The sequence below is a fragment of the Petromyzon marinus genome, chromosome 24, assembly GCF_048934315.1.
Source record: "Petromyzon marinus isolate PM22_M1 ecotype Great Lakes invasive population chromosome 24, UKy_Petmar_22M1.pri1.0, whole genome shotgun sequence".
Lineage (NCBI taxonomy): Eukaryota > Metazoa > Chordata > Hyperoartia > Petromyzontiformes > Petromyzontidae > Petromyzon > Petromyzon marinus.
Window position 1 is genome coordinate 16,580,528 of NC_133690.1, and position 18,476 is coordinate 16,599,003.

The 18,476-nt window shown below is 48.9% G+C and overlaps 1 protein-coding gene across 3 annotated transcripts in view; it reads right to left on the reverse strand.

The window, feature by feature from the left end:
• Nucleotides 1-17,124, reverse strand: part of LOC116945621 (tetraspanin-4-like) — a 212,436-nt gene extending 195,312 nt beyond the window's left edge. The window contains exon 1 of one of the 3 annotated variants that reach the window (XM_032960111.2): nucleotides 16,823-17,124. The gene's annotated coding sequence lies outside the window, so the exon portion shown is untranslated. Of the gene's footprint in view, nucleotides 1-11,577; nucleotides 12,969-16,813 lie in introns of those variants that run through there. The other 2 variants (XM_076069456.1, XM_076069455.1) reach the window with 2 other exon arrangements.
• Between the last annotated feature and the right edge of the window lie 1,352 nt (nucleotides 17,125-18,476).

Below are 18,476 nucleotides of genomic sequence, written 5' to 3' on the forward strand. Positions count from 1 at the left end.
TTTACTACATCCCGGGAAGGAGGAGTTTTTTTTTTATTTCTCCGGAGCGTCCGTCATGCTGGGGGCCTCCCGGACACGGCGCTCTCACGGACAAAAAGCGCAGCCCCTTTACGGCCGAGCCTTTTCCGCGCTGTTTCACTTTACGGGGTCGGATTTTCGTCGTGACGTCCGACGGCGTACAATAAATAAATAAATGCATAATAAAGAGTCCCACCACGTAGGCTGCACCGGTTAACGGCGAAGGTTCCCCTCCGTTAGCGGGCGCCCACGGAAGGCCGGCACCGCACGCGGAGGTGCGGTGGTGCAGGCACCACGCCCGGCTGCCTTTTGTCCACAGTGTCGATATTTACGGGCCGTAACAGATACTCACTTATGGTTGAATCGACCTAGAGGAGGGCCCAGGACCGGTTCAGATACCACTCGCCGCTGACGTTAGCCGCGGCTCTAAATCGAACCAAGGTCGCCGGGTTCGTAGCGCAGTGAAAGAACAACCATGCCGCCACTCGCTCCGATTAGCACGGTTGGTTACGAACGGTGCGAAAGAAGTTCAACGTGCATACATACAGGCAAGTGCCTAACAGAGGCCGGCATGTCGCACAATAAGGTGATGGGGGGCAGCACCACACCCAAGTCACCTTTGACTTCCCAACGCTGATCTTCACACACTGCACCAGGCACTCATTTAAGGCTGACTCGCGTACCGACACACACGCCCGCGCACACGCGTTGCCCACGCGGCCACACATACGCACCAAGAGTCTTAAACTCTAAAGCGGCTAAAATAAAATACATCCCATAATAAACCAACACCTTTTCGCGAATCGTTAAAGCGTCCTCCAACCCAATTTATTATAGTGAACTGTCAGCAGAATTATTATTGGTCATTACCATGGAAGTTGGGAGCGCGGTAGAGGTGCTGCTGAATTATTGACGCTGGCTAATTTCGCTCCTCTAAGCTGGCCGGGCCGACTGCCGGCGGCTCAAAACGGAGCTCGAGGAATCTTCGCCGTGCCGGCTTCCCCCCACCAACCCCCCCCCCCCGTGCCCTCTTCTCACTAATTACACTTCTGGCAATTAGCGTCCGACAGGAAATCCTTGCGGAGTTTCTGTCATCCGCTCGCACGCGGCCCCGCTGATCCGGGGGCCCCTCCGGCTTTGGGCTCACGCGACGCGACGCTTCATCGTCGTCGTCAGCCACGATCAACGCCCTGCACGAGTACTGTGCTGGACTCCCACAAACCTTGGCCCCTACTCCTGTCCATGATTCACTGCACCACAGTGGTACCGACATTGGTTTCGTATTCCCCTCGGTCATCACCAGCCATGATCTATCCACTGCCAGACTAAGGCTCCTCTCCCAAGCCGTTGTCTTCTCTCGAGGTTCTGCGATGCTAAACAAACCCCCCACACCAAGGATTTGCACGTGGGCCGAATGCATCCCTCCACCTCCGCAGGGGGAATTCCTCTCGTGTGTGATCCCTCCTTTAGCTGCCACTCTGTCATTGGTCTCTCATCACAGGCCTTCAACCCTGCTCGCGATGACGTCTCCTCCCCCCAAGCCTCGCTTACACTTCTGGATAGTCAATGTTGATGTCTCTAAGTTGCTTACGTTCTCGAATCCATCTTAATTTGTTTCTTTGCAAGATCATGGGAGATGGTGGCGGCTTATGAAAGCCTTCATGCAGCAGTGGATTGATCATGGCTGCTGCTGCTGATGAACGTACGTATGTTGAACTTATTTAGCACCGTACGTGGCCAACCGCGCTAATGGAGAAGATGACGACCTCGCAGTAGCGTGAGTTCTGGTAACACACGGTGTTGTTCATAAGCAGAAGGCCAAGGTTGTTGGGACTGCAGCACAGTTTGATGCCGTCTAAGCCACCGCATCCCACGTACGCACTCGCATACACAGCGATATGCGGCGCGTATAATGTAACGCCTAACTGCCATGCGGTTATGGAGAATTACACATCTCCGCAAATGTGTTTCTTATTCCCCAGCTGAGGCGAAGAAGAGATGAGATCCAGCGCAGCTGAGAAGGAGCCGTGCGAGCGGAGGAGGGGGAGAGAGGGGAGGGAATGAGTGTCTCACGTCTTGGACGCACGCTCCCTTAACCCCTCCCCGGGCAAGATATTACAACAACTGTAATAATTGTTAACGGCAAAGGCGCAGCACCCCAATCGCTCGCTCGTGCTGCTGCTGCTGGCGGAAGTGGCCTCCAGTAAGAGGGAGCAAAAAGGGAGCTTCTGTGGAGGGTGTCTAGGTCTACTCTTCCACCGTGGTGGTCACCCTGCTCAGACTCCTTGCAAGAGATGGGAGTACTCACACTTGACCCCACCACACCCGGACCTGCCGACAGACTGGCTGTGGCGCGCCCATTTACACTGCCGGGTCGACAGAGGTGCAGGAAGGGGTGGGGTGGAGGCGGGGACGCAAGAAATTAAAATAAAACCTTGCCCATTGTTTCAGCTGCCACGCCAGGAGATAAATACAGCGACCTCTGGATTGCAGGTCCAGTGTGCAAACCATTGCAATGATTTTACCCAGTAAAGTCTCACTGAGCTCTTCATAGGCCTTTTTTTTCAGGAAGCTCCTGCTACATTTGGCTGTTTGGGCATCAAGATCGGGACCTTTAATGAGCGGTTTAGCTTCCCGTGGGAGGAAACTGCCCGGAGAAAACCCACAAGGCGTTTCCTGAGAGGGGAAGGGTGACACTCGACGCTGACATCTCCTGGCCATGCCTTGCACAGCACTCATAACATCCAGCACCTATGCAAACCCAGGCGATCAGCCATCCAAGTATTAGCCGGGATCAAAATCTACTGAGCTTTGGAGAACCGACTAGATTGAGCACGTTCAGGGTGATTTCAGCGAAGCTAAATCGAACGGGACGGCGTTATTTTCGGAGACAAAAAAATGTATCTTGAAAAAAAGAGACTAAAACTAAACTATTTTTTTTTATTTTACCAGCTAAGGCCCGCAGAACTATAGAGATATTTTTCAGAAGCGACCTGGCCACAAATTATAACTCAACCAAGTAGCTTATCATGTAGAAATGTATAGCAGCTAAATACTCGAAACGCACGTTCATTCTAAATGTAGAGGAAAAAAGCAGAGCACCCAGAGAAAAATCCACCCGAACACGGGGAGAGAGACACGCAAAATCCAAATCTACAGGCATCAGGGTCGTGATTGGACCCATGACCTCCTGTATACCAAGCGAGGTAGTTAACATCTCGCCACCGTGGCACCCCAACTTATTATGTCACGACAAAGATTTCTCCTGTTTAAGTTTTGTTTTTTTATGGCTGTTTGAGCATATCCTGGAGACTAAGGTGGCGAAGGCGTGAGTGGGCCTTGCCACAACCACCAATTCCTGTTGCCACGCTGGCCTTTTAACATGCGCTCGCATAACGGGCGCTTGCCTCTAACAGTCTACGAGTCTAAACTGGGGGTTCTTTGTAAATGCTGACAATCTGTTGCGGACTAATTGGGAAAATATTTGTCTTCATGCCTGTACGGAAGTCTGCACGCGCACGTATGGTTATTTGTGTCTCGGCACAGTCTGTTGTGTGCATTGCGCGCGTGCACGTTGCTTTACGTGACGTTGTAGATCAAACCCCGGAGGGCAAAACGCCGTGGTGCGTCTCTGAAGACCCGTTTACCCCTTTGATTCATCGTGCTATTTGCCAAACGCCCGTTACCGCGCACATTCCCCCCCCCCCGCCCCCACTCCGCTCGCTGACCGGCACAACCGAAACCCCCCCGCTCGCGTTTCCCGGTGTGCTTTTGTTGGGTTGTGCCCCCGGCACTGTGGGGTCACGGTGCCGGTGCCGGTGCAGTCCACGACAATGATTTTGCTCCATGCGCTGGGAGATTTCTTGAAGAATACAAAAAAATCAGATAACGATAATGATGCCAACTTGTAACGCGCCGCCGCAGCGACCGCCCAGTATCCGCTCGCTCTCGTACAGAGAGACAGATGGAGGACGACTCAGAGGCGTCAGGAGAAGGTACCACAAATTAGCACGCTTGGCTACGTATGGTGCAAAAGAAGTTCAACATACATACACAGAAGATAGGGAAGGCAGCAGCAGCCACGCGGTGAGTGAGCAATTGCCGAAACTCTGCAGTCCTCTACATATGAAGATATTATCGGCCAATTAATCGTGTTTACACGTGGCAAGAAACAGGAGCATCCCAGGAGAAAAACCGACGCATGCGAGGGAGCAACACTCTATCCCATGAAGATGGAACGGGTGTAGCCCACTTTTTTTTACTGCACTGTCTTCTCCTTCCAAGCCGGAATGAGACACGGCGACAGCCACGGGAAGGGAGTTTGTGCGGTCCACCGACCCCCACTCCTCCGCAGTGCTGGATTACAGGCGCCGCCATATGCCGTGCCCCCTAATTTAATTTCCTTTATGGGTCTCCTCGGCGACTGGACGTGAGCTCCCATGGCTACTTACACCTCCTAAATTAAAAACGGTTCCCTTGTGCCTCCGTTAGATTATAGATTTTAATTGTCTTTAAGCGCAGGTTCGAGATGGCCGGGTGGCTCGGAGGAATGATAATGACCACGTCTTGTTCTTCGCTATGTTTGGGTCGTCAATGACTGAATCATTAAGTCTGACTCTGGCCAAAAGTTAATTCTTAATTTGCGTTACTTATGGTTAGATTTTGACAAAACTGACAGTTGTCATATCGCAGTGGATATTGGTTTGAAGCCATAGAGTTTTTGCTAATACCAATCGCTCCTTTGAGGCCATGTAAATAATTTCAGGAGAGTGTCTTTTTTCGATGTCAGCAAAATTGTCAAACTCAAATGCTTGTCCTCTCTCCCATTCTGATGAAGTGACCTCAATCTACTTTTATTTTATCTCATCGAGAATTACTGCAAATGTTCTTCCGAATGGAGATATCTGTCAAGGTGTAAGTTGTACAAAATGCTCCTGCCAGAGTTTGAATAATTAAAAAGAAATCTGTCTATTTTATTTCTGCCGGAGCTGTCCGGGGCTGAGCTATGGAAAATATTTCACTACCCTTACCCTTGCCCCGCCGCTGTTGACGGGGAGGAGGCAAGCTACAGGGGGTTGGAGGTTAGGGGGCCCTGCAAAATATTTATTGAGACATTAATCCCTGGCTGGGACAATGAGCTCACGGCGCTTGAGCCCTCGTGAGTGAAACCTGGTTCAGTGTCCAATCCCAAAAACGCCTGGCAATTTCAGAAAACTTATTTTTCACAAATTATCTCTGACAGCCAAATAAACACTGGATATTTCAGTTGACTACCCATCATCAGTAAAGATACATGTACACCTCTTAATTGGAATTAACAGATCAAAAAGGCACAATAGCATCCAAAACACATTATGTGTAGATAAGTTATATCGGACTAACCCACGTGAAAGATCGATTGCCAAAGAGCCCACATTAGATATCTAATTACAACTGGATAAATGCCAATGCTAGAATCCCTCATCAACATCCGTAAATAAGACCAAGTCACCAGGATACTCCAATGCCTTCACTCGGTCCAAGTCCAGTCCCAGATCAATTTCAAGATCCCACTCACCCTTTTCAAGATGCACCATGGCCATTCCCCTGCCTATCTCTCCTTCTCATCTCACTCTGCTCCCCTCCACGCACTCCTACCTCTCCCCTCTCATCTCACTCTACTCCACTCCACGCACTCTCCTACCTCTCCCCTCTCATCTCACTCTACTCCCCTCCACGCACTCTCCTACCTCTCCTCTCAATTCTCACTGCTCCCCTCCACGCACTCCCCTACCTCTCATCTCACTCTACTCCCCTCCACGAACTCTCCCACCTATCCCCTCTCATCTCACTCTACTCCCCTCCACGCACTCTTCATGCCTCCACAGCCTGGAACACCCTTCCCTGAGTGCCGATGACTCACTATCGCTGTTCAAGTCCAGGCTTAATACATTCAATTTTTTTTTCATCTGCGTACGACTGGCTGTCTCCATCTTCAAATAAACATGCTCACAGTGTCTGCACGGCATCCGGAGATGCGGTGGCATTTAGACATCGATATAATAAATCCACATCGGATTGAGTAATTGTACTATGGTGGTAAAATTAATGATCCATCATCCATAGACCCACCCACACAGCCACAGAGACTTCACTAAAAAGCCAAAACCACAGGTAGAAGAAGGCAGCAGAAGGTGATGGGCACGGATGTGCCTCTGTCCAAGTGAGAGACTGCCCCCTGCCGAGACGAGGCATGTACTATGTCTCCTTCTGGCGAACGGTTTGGTGAATAGCAACTTGAAAGGGTCTCCATCCACTGAACACGTAGGTTGGACTTCGCGACCGATATGATTCATGATGGGGGGGGAGGGGTGTTAGATCGCGTAAATGTAAATGTGTCGTACACCCACCTCCACCCGGCACGGACAATTATACATCGTGCGGGTTTTCTCTCGAACACACCGCTGTGCTGAAATACAGGAGTAACAACTTGGCACTCTCTTCACTTGACAAATGCTTACTAATTGGCTGTGTCGGGTGGAGGGAGGTGTACGACACAATCCCCGCAACTCCGATTAGCGACGTACAGTGTGAAAGGAGTTCAATATAAATAAATACAACCACCACAATAACCACAATAACAACCACAACAACCACCACTACAACAACCACCACAACAACCACAATAAGAACCAGAACAAAAACCACCTTAACAACAACCACTAAAACTACAATAAGAACCACAACAACCACCACGACAACAATAACCACAATCACCACCACAGCAACAACCAAAATAACCACAGTAACAACCACAACAAAAACAATATCAACAACCACAACAACCACCACCACAACAACAACCACAACAACGACGACGACGAGCATTCAAGGACAGCCGGGGCAGCCAGGGCAGCACTCAGGGGTCGTAGGTCACAATGCAGGGCCCGGGGGCCCATTGACCATGGAGACAAACACGACGCTCTCTCTCGCTGCTTCAGCGAGCAACGAGCAGTGCCCATCTCCACTGGCCGCCCAGAGCCAGTGGTGGAAATTCCACATTCCCTCTCCAGGGCCCTGGCCTTCACCGCAGAACCGCTGTCGTTGACTTCGGGAAAAAGCGTTACTCGTGTTATTGAGTCTCAGGAGACCCAAGTAAAGGTCTTACATTTGGATGTTTGGCCCATTTCTTTAGGAAAGTTTCACAGTTGGGAGGAGATTTACAAAAACACTCAACCATGCTGACAACACGAATACACCCTCAAAATTGTACTCAGGATGCAATGCAGATAAATCGGTTACCCACTTCCTGTACCGCCACACAACGTCGCCAAACGCTCAGCCTGACCTTGCACGCGTGCAGGTTAATAACGGATAAACTATCCCCGCATATCGCCCCGCGCCGCCAGGATGCAATGTTACCCATACCCACGCGTATAAAGTGCTGCGTGGAGTGTGACTTCCAGCTACTGGCAGGGGAACATTCAGGAAGTGACACCGAAGCCACATTGGGCTCACCTCTGAAAGAGACTTCCTCACCATGAACGTGACATTTACACTTCCGGCCACTCATCATCATCATCGTCGTCGTTAGCCAACCCAGCGGTGCTACTTTTTTTTACTGATGTGTAAATCACAGTTGCTGGGCCCGCAGCACAGGCCCAACATTAGAATCAGCCAGCAATGAGCGGCACTGCTGAAGGCATAAATAGATAAGAATTCATGTTTCTTGAACGGAGACAGGTTGTGAGAAACGAGAGACAACGGGGAGAGAATTCCAAAGTGCAGCCGTGCTAAGTAAGAATCGGAAATGGAAAGTGTCTCGCTAACCTCCAGTGCGAGTGGCTGGAAGCACTGGGGGTGAGATGGTAATGTCTGGTAGACATTATCATCTCAACATGGGTGGTGGAGGAATCAAGAAATGACATTCTCGGGAACAGTGGCCAACCACGGTCGTAGAGACAGAGGAGTGATAGGGAGGCGACTGACTGAGTTAAGGACAGGAGTGATATTATTCATCAGGGTTGTTGAAAAATGTGCTTCGTTGTTAACGTTTAATAACTTTAGTGCAGGCTAATAAGAGTGAATGCATTAGATCTGTCCGTCTGTAACGGGGGGGGGGGGGGGGGTGACTGTAACTCTCATAAACATGATCCAATATGAACAAATCTTTCGTTATGTTGCTGTTTGAGAGTCGCCCTCTAGCAAAGCAACCACGTTGATCCCAGAGCCACTATCGATGCCGTCGTCCCCATCGTGGCTTCTGGAGGTGCCTGCTACCTGCGTGCCGTCCCTGTCGCCGACCAAATATCATCCCCGGCACAAAACGGCACTCCGGGAAAGCGTTACAGAATCCATGCGTGCGCGTTATTTTTCTCCCTGGGTGGAGTTGTTTTTGTGTTTGTTACTACGAATGAGTAAGGAGATCGGATCACTCGAGGTCGTGAACAAGTTTCGACGTGAAATGCAAAACGGGGGTGGGGGGTGGGGGGCAAGAAGCGATCGCTTCTCGGGCAACGCCACCACCTCCGGCACCCTCGCCACCATCCCGGTCAAAAACAAAATATATATTTAAAAAAAACTTTTTTTTAAACACGCTTTTATGAAATGTACTAAAAAGTAAAAAATATATTTTTTGTTCTGTTCAAGTACTTTGCATTATATATGTTTAATAGACTTGTTGTAACTGACTAAAAATAAAAGCGTGGGACATAACGTAAGGGGACCGTGGGCAATTACAGCCAACGTTAGTTAGTTGGCTGTGGACAATTATACCCAAGCCGAAACATAACATCTAAAAAACAATGTTAAAAAATGTTTTTATGATAGAATATAGTATTGTCATCAGTATGACATAAGTATACCAAGTTTCGATTTAAAGCTTTCGTGACTGCAAGGATTCATCTTCTTTGGTTCTTTCGGTAAAGTCACGTAGAATGAGAATAAAATAATAAATTGATAAAATAAAATAACACAATAAAATTCTCACGACGTTTCGGCCACTTGTGTTGTGTTGTGGCCGAAACGTCGTGATAATTTTATTGTGTTATTTTATTTTATCAATTTATTATTTTATTCTCATTCTACGTGACTTTACCGAAAGAACCAAAGAAGATATACCAAGTTTGCAGTCGATACCACATTGGGGAGTGGGTTAAAATTGAGTTACAAGATTTGAGGATACAACTACCACAACAACATCATTAGACCTCCTTTGCCAGTACCAAAATATAATAATAGGGGTTTTTCCCCTTTTTTTTCTGGCAACAAAATTTAAACATTTTACAAGGCATCATGTGTGCATTAACCACAATAATTGTGGTCAAAATGCAAACAAAAAACACACCATGATAATAAATGCATTGTCCTTGAAACTGATTGGTCCACACCAGGGACGGCTTTCTTTTGAGCCTCGACCCAATTGGTGCTAGACCAGAGGACGCAGGCGACCTCTTGGTTAATGCACACATGATTCCTTGTAAAAAGCTTTCAGTTTTGTTGCCAGAAAAAAAAGGGGAACCCCCCAATTATTATAACAGACAGTGAGTTAAATAAAAGCGTGTAATAATAATAATTAAAAAACGGGTGCCATCGAGCGTTTCAATGTCCCAGCGTCAGGATTATCCCCACGCGCGACGAGACCCTCTCACGCCCCACGCTCCTCCGAGGCAGCCGGTGCCCGCAGGCAGGCGAGGACAGCGTGCCCGAGGAGCAGCTGTCAAGTCCCGGTTAGACTCCACACTCCGAAGCTATTTACCGAGCCTTCTCAGAGACGGCACAGGAGACTTGTAGTCCCGACCTCCCCCATCCACCCTCTCTCTCTCTCTGTCTCTATTGCAAGGGACATGCGGGTTGTGTGACTGCTTTTCAGTGTTTGACCGCGCATCTTCGTGCAACTGCCTGTCTCTCGCTCTCTATGCCTGCGAATGTGGCTGTGTGGATGCGTATACATGCACACAGTCACACCGGGCGCACTTACCCGGCTGCATTTGGGCATGTGTGTGTGTGTGTTTGCCAGTTCTGTGTGTACGTGAGTCTGTCTAGCTGTGTGTATGACTGTCTTTATGTTTGGGGCCGTCCGTAAATGACGTCACGCGATTTTGGACGATTTTTGACCCCCCCCCTCCCCCCTTCGTCACACGGCATCACAAAAAGTCTGACCCCCCTCAAATATGACGTCACAAAGCTCTGCCCCCCCCCCAAAAAAAACGATATTTCTATTTTGAAAATAAAACATGCTTAAAATCGCTTTAAACTATTGTCATTGTAGTGCGTATTTAATGTGCCGCTGCATTCTGATGTTGTAGGAGAAAACATTTATACTGGTAGGAACGAAGTTGTAAACTGAGTGTACCAGCCTGCAATAGATTAATGTGTCTGTCCGTCCCCTTTCAATACTTTAACGAAGTGAAATCTCGTGCTGTTGGGGTGTAAAAATAAAATTGCGCAAAATTCCAATGTTCCTACCAGCCCACCCTGCAGGGACCTGTTTAAAAAATCTATTTAATTGAGTAGAACGTTTTGTCTATAATTATTTAAAGTTGCGCATTTTGATGTGACGTCACATTTCTCACACACCCCCCCCCTCGTCACACATCGTCACACATGTCTGACCCCCCCCCCTAGGTGCGTGACGTCATTTAGGGACAACCCCTTTGCCCGTTCGTGTATTGCCCTGTCTTTGTTTAGCCTGTGTTTCCTTCTGTGCATCTGCGGCAGTATGTAGATCTGTAATATTCTGATTCTGGGTGTGTGTCTATGGGTCCACGTGTGCCTTGTTAGGACATTTACATCCGCGTTTGTATCTACATGCATCTATGCATTTGCTTGTCTGCCCGTCTGTATGCCTGTGACTTTATCTTATCAAGACATTTACGCATTTCATTTACAAAAGCCACAAAACCATATGAAGAAAGTGTACAAATAATAAAACCTTTCGGAGGTGTTTGTGAAATTAAACATTGAACCCAAGGCGTTCACATTCGCTATTGACACGGACCTAGAGCACACTCAAAGCAAATTCTGACACTTTATCCAGTTGATGGGAAACTCATCGGGCAGAAATGTGCGTGCAGGCTACAGACAACAATTTTTATTTTATAAACCGAGATGCGATTCCTGGACAGCACAAGGCACGACTGTGGCCAATGCATGGGCCCTCCCGTGATGCATTGCGTGCCACGTGACGTCACCGCACCACGTGTGCGCTGCACGCGAAGCCTTGCCTAGTAGGCCGGTAACTCAAATCGAGTCAAAGTCGCCGCCGCGTTATCTTAAGACACCAGAACAACGAGACAACTTTATAACACCCGTATTTAGTCCTTGCTAGGAATAATCACGTACTTTATTTAATATGCGAGATGTTTTTTTTTAAATAGTACCGTTGTATGATGTAACCCAGGCAATGTAACAACATCTTGCAACTTATCAGTCCTGTATAACGATCACTGCCCTACCGCTCGCTGCCTTGCGCCTTGTAAACTTGTAAAGAATATCCCAGCCGTGCCCCAAGGGGCTCTGCGTGAGCACGCTGTGTGTATAAAGATACGATGGCGAGGTGTCTGGTTTATTACGGCTCACCAAGCTGGGTTGTGATGCTTCTTGCCAAGAAGCGCAGCCTGCACGGCACAGCAGACGGCAACTACCGTGTTCAAACGTAGCGCTTGAACAAACAATGAGAACGCGTTGCAGCGACTTGGACCTATGCTGCCAAGTGGGCAAGAGGCGGTGCAACAAAATCCAATGTTGTAGCGTACCGCGCTCCAGCGTCTACGCTCCCCGGCTATCGCCGCTTCGCACTGCCCAGCGTGGTGAAGTTTCTCGGCCAGGTCTCCCCCACGAGTCGCACTTTGTGTGTGTGTGTGGGGGGGAGATGAGGCCCCCTCATCCAGCGGTGGATTGACACATTACAGCCCGCTGTGCTCTTGTGTTCGTGGTCTATGGTGGCGATACGAGATTGCCCTTTCACCGAGTCTATAAAGATCACGCTTTCGTGAGGTGGCCTACCTTCAATAGGTTTGACCCTTTATGGGAATAAAACAGGTGTGTTGAGATGTTTAAAACACCAAACGGAATCCGTTTTCAAGGAATCCTGTCTGCATTAACCACACGTAACCTGTGGTGAACATGCACGAAACCACTTGGGTTTGATCATTCGTGGGCCTGGGCGAGTATTAGTGGCGAGTGAAATCCGAACCCGTCCTGGATCCCGCCGTTTCACAACCACTTTGGGGAAGTATGGTCAAATGACCCTCGCATCTGACAGCGTGGGGAGACCTTCATCCAGCAGTAGATTGAGGAAGCCCTGTGAATTACTATTCCTGTAGAGTTTAATATATCGATTTGTGGTTGATTTGTATCGTGATGTTATCTATGGTTTATTGTATTTAATAGTAACACGTTCCAAGTTTTATTCTTTAAAAGTGTAATCAATGCTGCTATTAATTGGTTGATTTTACATTAATTTCTCTGCAGTGTTTACCAAATCCCCCTCATCTCCCCATCTTGACCCTTGTACCAGGGTACAGTAGTACATCAAATCCAATGTGTGATCTTGTCAACTCTAAATTATGTATTGCCCCGCGGTGCAAAGGGGCGATCTCCACCTGACAACTCAATCAATCTCTCTTTTCCCTGCATCGACCACTCTCTCCCTGCTCTGAAGATGTGCCATCGCCTGAAAACGTACAAGAGAAGTTAGATGCATCGCATTGATTGTTTAACAACGGTAAAGCCGGTTTTGGGCAGCATGCGGTTGCAGGAAGGGGTGATCGGAGACGAGGGTTGAGACTAATCACGGAGTGGCAGCCAAAGGAGAGAGTCTCCACTCGGGGACTCTTGAGTGGTTCCCAAAATATCTGGACCTGCGGACGACTGTCAACGATCAAACTGGCGGACCACAATTCACCGACAGCGTGTTTATCAAAATGAAACCTACTGTACTGTACTCTAAAAGCGACATTAAAAAAAAGTTACATAAAAAGCCATGCAGACTTGATTTGCTTTTTATTGACTTTGATGAATGTTGCTAGTTGTACAAATGGTACACAATGGTGCATTGTGATGAACAAAAAATATCTAAGTTATCTACACGAGTTCTGCGGACCACTTCCCACAGCCTTGCGGACTCAATCAGTGGTCAGCAGACCACAGAGGTTGTGAAACAATGTCACAGAGGATGAGGTCAGCTCGTGTGCACGAAGATGGATTGGTACATTATTGGACTGTGAGAGATGGTGATAGATTGGGGCAGGGCTTCATCCAGCGTTCGATAATATTGTTTTGGGTTCTCAAGCACAAATCACGAATGCCGCCTTAATGCAGAAAAATAAGGCTGACGTTTCAGACAACGCGCCTTCAGAGCAGAGAGGGCGGAGAGATTGACTCATAGTTGGGATTTGACACTTCCCATTGGCTAGAAATTGTACCAAAAGGTGCCCATTACATCCACTTCCTTAACACTCGTTTTATACTCCGGGGGGTTCATATCATTCGGATCTGTCCGAGTCAACCAACTGAAAGCATTTCCGCAACCGGCACGCCACATCCAGTATACCTCTCGTTACAGCTTTGGCTACGAGCCACGTGCCTACCGCGGTTTGCCAGCGACCCAGAAAATGTTCCATGAGAAACTAAGTCCTGCATCTCGTGCTATTTAGCAAATTACAGTAATCATGCCTATGGGTGTGGATGTGCGTGATCTAAAATATAATCTTGGCACAACGTTGAAACATTGTTTCCAAATGAAGCCTGAGTCTCAGGAGCCTTTTGGCGATGGAGGTACATTCGCAAAATCAAATAATGAACCCATACCCTCCTTTGGCGCTCGGGGTGGTAGTTAATAACTCCCGTCCGTGCGTGATCCACCAACCCCATATCTGAGCGGAAGGATTAAATCAGGGCCGTGCCGCCACGCCTAAGCGCATAAAAACACGTGAATGATAATTGCGAGGGCATAACCCAGTGACTGCGTGCAAGACAAGGAAGAAAAACCATGCATATGCACGGGTTCTCTAACGAATTCTATAACACTACACTAAACGTTTTATATTACTGTACCAGGTAAGGCCCACTGAGCTATACAGCTCTCTTTCAGAAGCCACCTGGCCACAAACAATAGCTCAACTAAGTGGCTCATTTTGACTTAAAACTTTCCTGACTGCAGGAATTCATATTCTTGGTTCTTTCGGTAAAGTCACGTAGATAAAAGAAAAAAAGAATAAAAAAAGAAAAATATATATACTTTTCAATTTAATTTTATATTTTTAATTTAATTTTATTATTTTACTTTCTATCTACGTGACTTTACTGAAAGAACCTATAATATAAGTGGCTCATGACATGGACATTTATAGCAGCCAAATACTCTAAACGCGCGATGTTGATTCTAAATGTGGAGGGAAAAAACCGGAGGACCCGGAGAAAAATCCACGTGACCACTGGGAGAGATAATCGCAAACTCCAAATATACAACAGGCGTCAGGGTCGGGATCGAACCTATCGCTTCTTGTAAACTAGGCGAGGTAGTTAACATCTCACCACGGGGAAGCTTAAAGGGCGAGATTGAATCTCAATTAGGATTCTCCAAGTGCAATGTTAATGGCTGCATCCGATAGATTCAAGACACATTCCAAAAATCATTGAAGTTCAACGTGACTGTAAATGTATAGCAGCAGTCAAATACCCTAAACGCGTGATGTCGATTCCAAATGTGGAGATGCGGGGGGGGGGGGGAAACCGGAGGACCCAGAGAAAAAGACGCGACCACGCGTTTGTTCTCGAGATGACGCTCACACATCATGCGCCGTGTGGCTTCACCCCTCCTCGGTGAGGTCCCCCAACGCGGTCCGAACGCGTAAGGTTTCCGTAACGTTGGATCATCGTTTGCGAGAGTTATCGTGACCCACCCTCCCGTTACAGACGGACGGAGCAAATCAATGCATTAATCGACGCTCCAAACGCGCGTCTCGACGTCTTACAAGAAACTCCTGGCTCGCGTGACAGCCCGAAACGGACACGGCCGCCGGTGAATGTTTGCCGCTCGATAAGAGCCATTTCTTTATTTTTGTTTTGGCCCGCGTCTTCCTTTGAGTCACTTCTTCAACTGGATGTGCTCGCACATTCCACTGATCAAGAAACCCGTGCCGAGCAATGTACGTGTAACGGTGATTTAATGAGGTGGAAAGCGGCGGCTTGACTCGTTGGCGCGACTGCACGATGAACCAGGCCAACCCAAGTTTGATTCCTGGCCACAATTATAATTAAGCGACGAGTGAAACCTGCACCGACCAGCGTGGTGAAGTATGGTCAAACACCCCCCCCCCCCCCCCACGACCGACAGTGAGGGAGGCCTTCATCCAGGTGTGCAAGTAAAACTTCCTGAGCGCGTCCGATCTCGTCGAATCTCCGAGGCTGTGGCAGGATTGAGCCTGGTTAGTACTTGGATGGAAGACTGCCGGGGAGTAACCAGGTGTTTGTCGGCTTACAGCTGCAAGGTGACCAGCAAATGACAGCGCAACGGATCCATGAATCGATCTGTGTGGAGCGATACGAGTTACACGTGGCAGGGTTGTTCTGCCACAGCTGGAAGCCAAACTCAACGTTCACGGAATTGGCCACACGTGCACGTATGTTGAACTTCTTTCGCACCGTAAGGAAGCCTGCAGTGCTAATCGGAGGTGCCCTCCCGAACGAGAGTCTTGTGGACTCTGGGGGTGGGGGGGTTTATCCCAGGATGAATAGAGGTGGGGGCGGGGGGTTCGATTTTTACAAAACTTAAATAGAATTGAAACCGAAAGTTGTCGCATTCGGGGACAAGTCGTCGGCTACCGGTTTCAACTTTCAAGAGGCCAACGTTGATCTCTCGAAACTAAAACCCCCCTCAACTCCGATGGAGGTCTTCGCTAGAGCAACACTCGACATGACACGGCAAAGACAAAGGCCCCCCGTATAGCCTTAACAGACTGTAGGGGCAAGTGCTGTTAGCGAGCACCTATGAAGGCGGGCACGGGCACACGAGGGGGGGTGGGTGGCCAACACCACGTCCGACCGCCTTTGTCTCTCCAGTGGCGATGTTTACACACCGCACCAGGTACTCATTTGAGATTGAGTCAACCTAGGGGAGAAGGCCCAGGACCGGTTCATATAATCGTCACCGGTGTTGGCCGTGAGCGGGAATTGAACTCGGGTCGCCGGGTTCGTAGCGCGCTAACCGCTGCACCACCGCTCCCCACGCAACACTTAGACACAGTCAGTAGAACAACAACAACAGCGTGCGCCATGAAGTGGGGTCACCACGGCTATAGTGCCAGGCTAGGTGCACACTTTGCGGCGCACCTACATATAAATCATATACACGTAAGCTACAGACACAAAAACACACAACAAAGACATGCATACGTACGTACGTGCATACACACAAACACACGCTTCGCTACATACAAAAACAACCCGTATATCCATGACAAGGCTATTGAGGCAAGTGCTGAGCGAGAACACCTACGTGCACACCTACACACAACACACACCACCCTTAAACAACAACTAAATCTAACAGACAATGCAGTCACCCCCTTCCTATGGCTGTCACATTGCGAGCGCTGAAGCGACAAACCCCAGCAGCATCACCTTCCCGGACGCCTACCACCCCCAGACCGACGTGTGCAGTTTCCACGTGGGGGCTCTACGATCATTATTGCGCTTTAGGCGAAGGTCCTGAGGAGACAAAGACGGCCGGGCGCGGTGCTAGCCTTGATAGGCGCTCGATGTCAAACCCCGGCAAGTCACTGCGGTTCTCACCGTGCTCACCTGTGCTCACCTTGCTCACCTGTGCGAGAAGAGCCGGTGGCAACCCCGTAGCTGTTGCGCGATTTCGTCCGACTCCGGGGGTTGACGCGTGTGCGTGTCTCTCTCTCTCGCTCTGTATAGTTGTATGGATGTGTCTCTCTCTCTCTGTGTGTTGTTGTGTCTGTGCGTGTCTTTTTCTCTTTGTATAGTTGTGTCTCTGTCGCTTTGTATAGTGTCTGTGCGTGTCGCTCTCGCTCTGTATAGTTGTATGGATGTATGTGCGTGTCTCTCTATCTCGCTCTGTATAGTTGTGTGTGGGGGGGGGGGGGGACCTCTCCGGGTATAGCCGGGGGGGGCTGGGTCTCTCCTTCGTCCCAGACGCGCCCTCGTGGAGAGGAAGGTGTGGGGGTGGCTGTGGAGAGAGCGGAGCGGTGGGACGGATGGGGGTGGCCGCAAGGCGTGGCTGCGTTAGAGGCTCGGCAATGGAGTTGGGAGTCGCCACCCCCCCTCCACCTTCAACCCAACCCGGGCGTGCGACTTCGCCTTCCCCATCACGCCCAGCGAGGCCACGCGGGGCCCTCCCGAAACTTGGCGGTGGCAGCTCGCACACGACGCTGAGTCCTTTCACTGCAAGCGCCTTTGGCTCCGCGACTCCCCTTTGACGACGCTTGCTTTGCGCAGGGAAAGACAGCCACGGTAAACATCCCCAACGTTGGAATTTGGTTGGAATCGTTCCGTCAACGTTGGCCAAACGTTCCATCTTTACCGGGGCATCACTATCTCAAGACTCCAAAATACAACAAGCTGCGGCCGCCGACCGAATTTGACCAAATAAATCATGATCAACACATATTGGCGATCATGACTGAGTGACACAAAACCTAATGCTATTTTAGAAGGGCTAGACATATTCATGCGTATGATCGACCTAGCAATTATAATTAGAAAAAAAAATCATTCGTGATTAACCCAAAAACGTTTGATCGCGTTATTTATGTGTCGTAACCCTCCACCACCCGACACGGCCAATCAGCAAAAAAGTGTCACGTTGACAAAAGACAAATAGTTCACTACTTTAGCCCACCGATGTGTTGAAGAGTGAATCCACAACATTTACAGTTTTTGAGTACGACGTTTCGCTGGTAATTACATCCAGCATCATCGGGCAATTCGTCAGAATGGTGGAGGGTTACGACACATTAATAAATAACGCGATCTAACCCAAAAACGTTTATGAATAATATTGGTCGCGAAAGCCTACGTGTTAAACAGAAAAAAATCAGACTACCCAAACTTACCAATTTTGGCTGTTACGTCGCATTAAAGTTTTTTTTTTAAACCCACCATCCTCATCATCAGTGAACCGAGTCATTTTCCTTCCTGTGGTGCGACTCGAACAGCGATGGGTGATAAAACCCCGCAATCGCTAGACAATCCTGTGTATTAGGATCCACGAGACGGTTGTTGATGCCATTGCGTCGACAGGCTATGTCAAGCCACGCTTCCACCTGCCCACAACACGTGCACAGGTGGGCACAGGTGAGCAATAGGTGAGCAATGCTTTGACTTGGATTAGTAACGCAACAATAGCGGTGGTGTGACGCTGTGCTGAGTGCGCTCGACTGGGAGGCGAAAGGTTGCGAGCTCAAATCGCATTCATCCGGAGCCAATGAAAATACGGCACTGATTTGTGG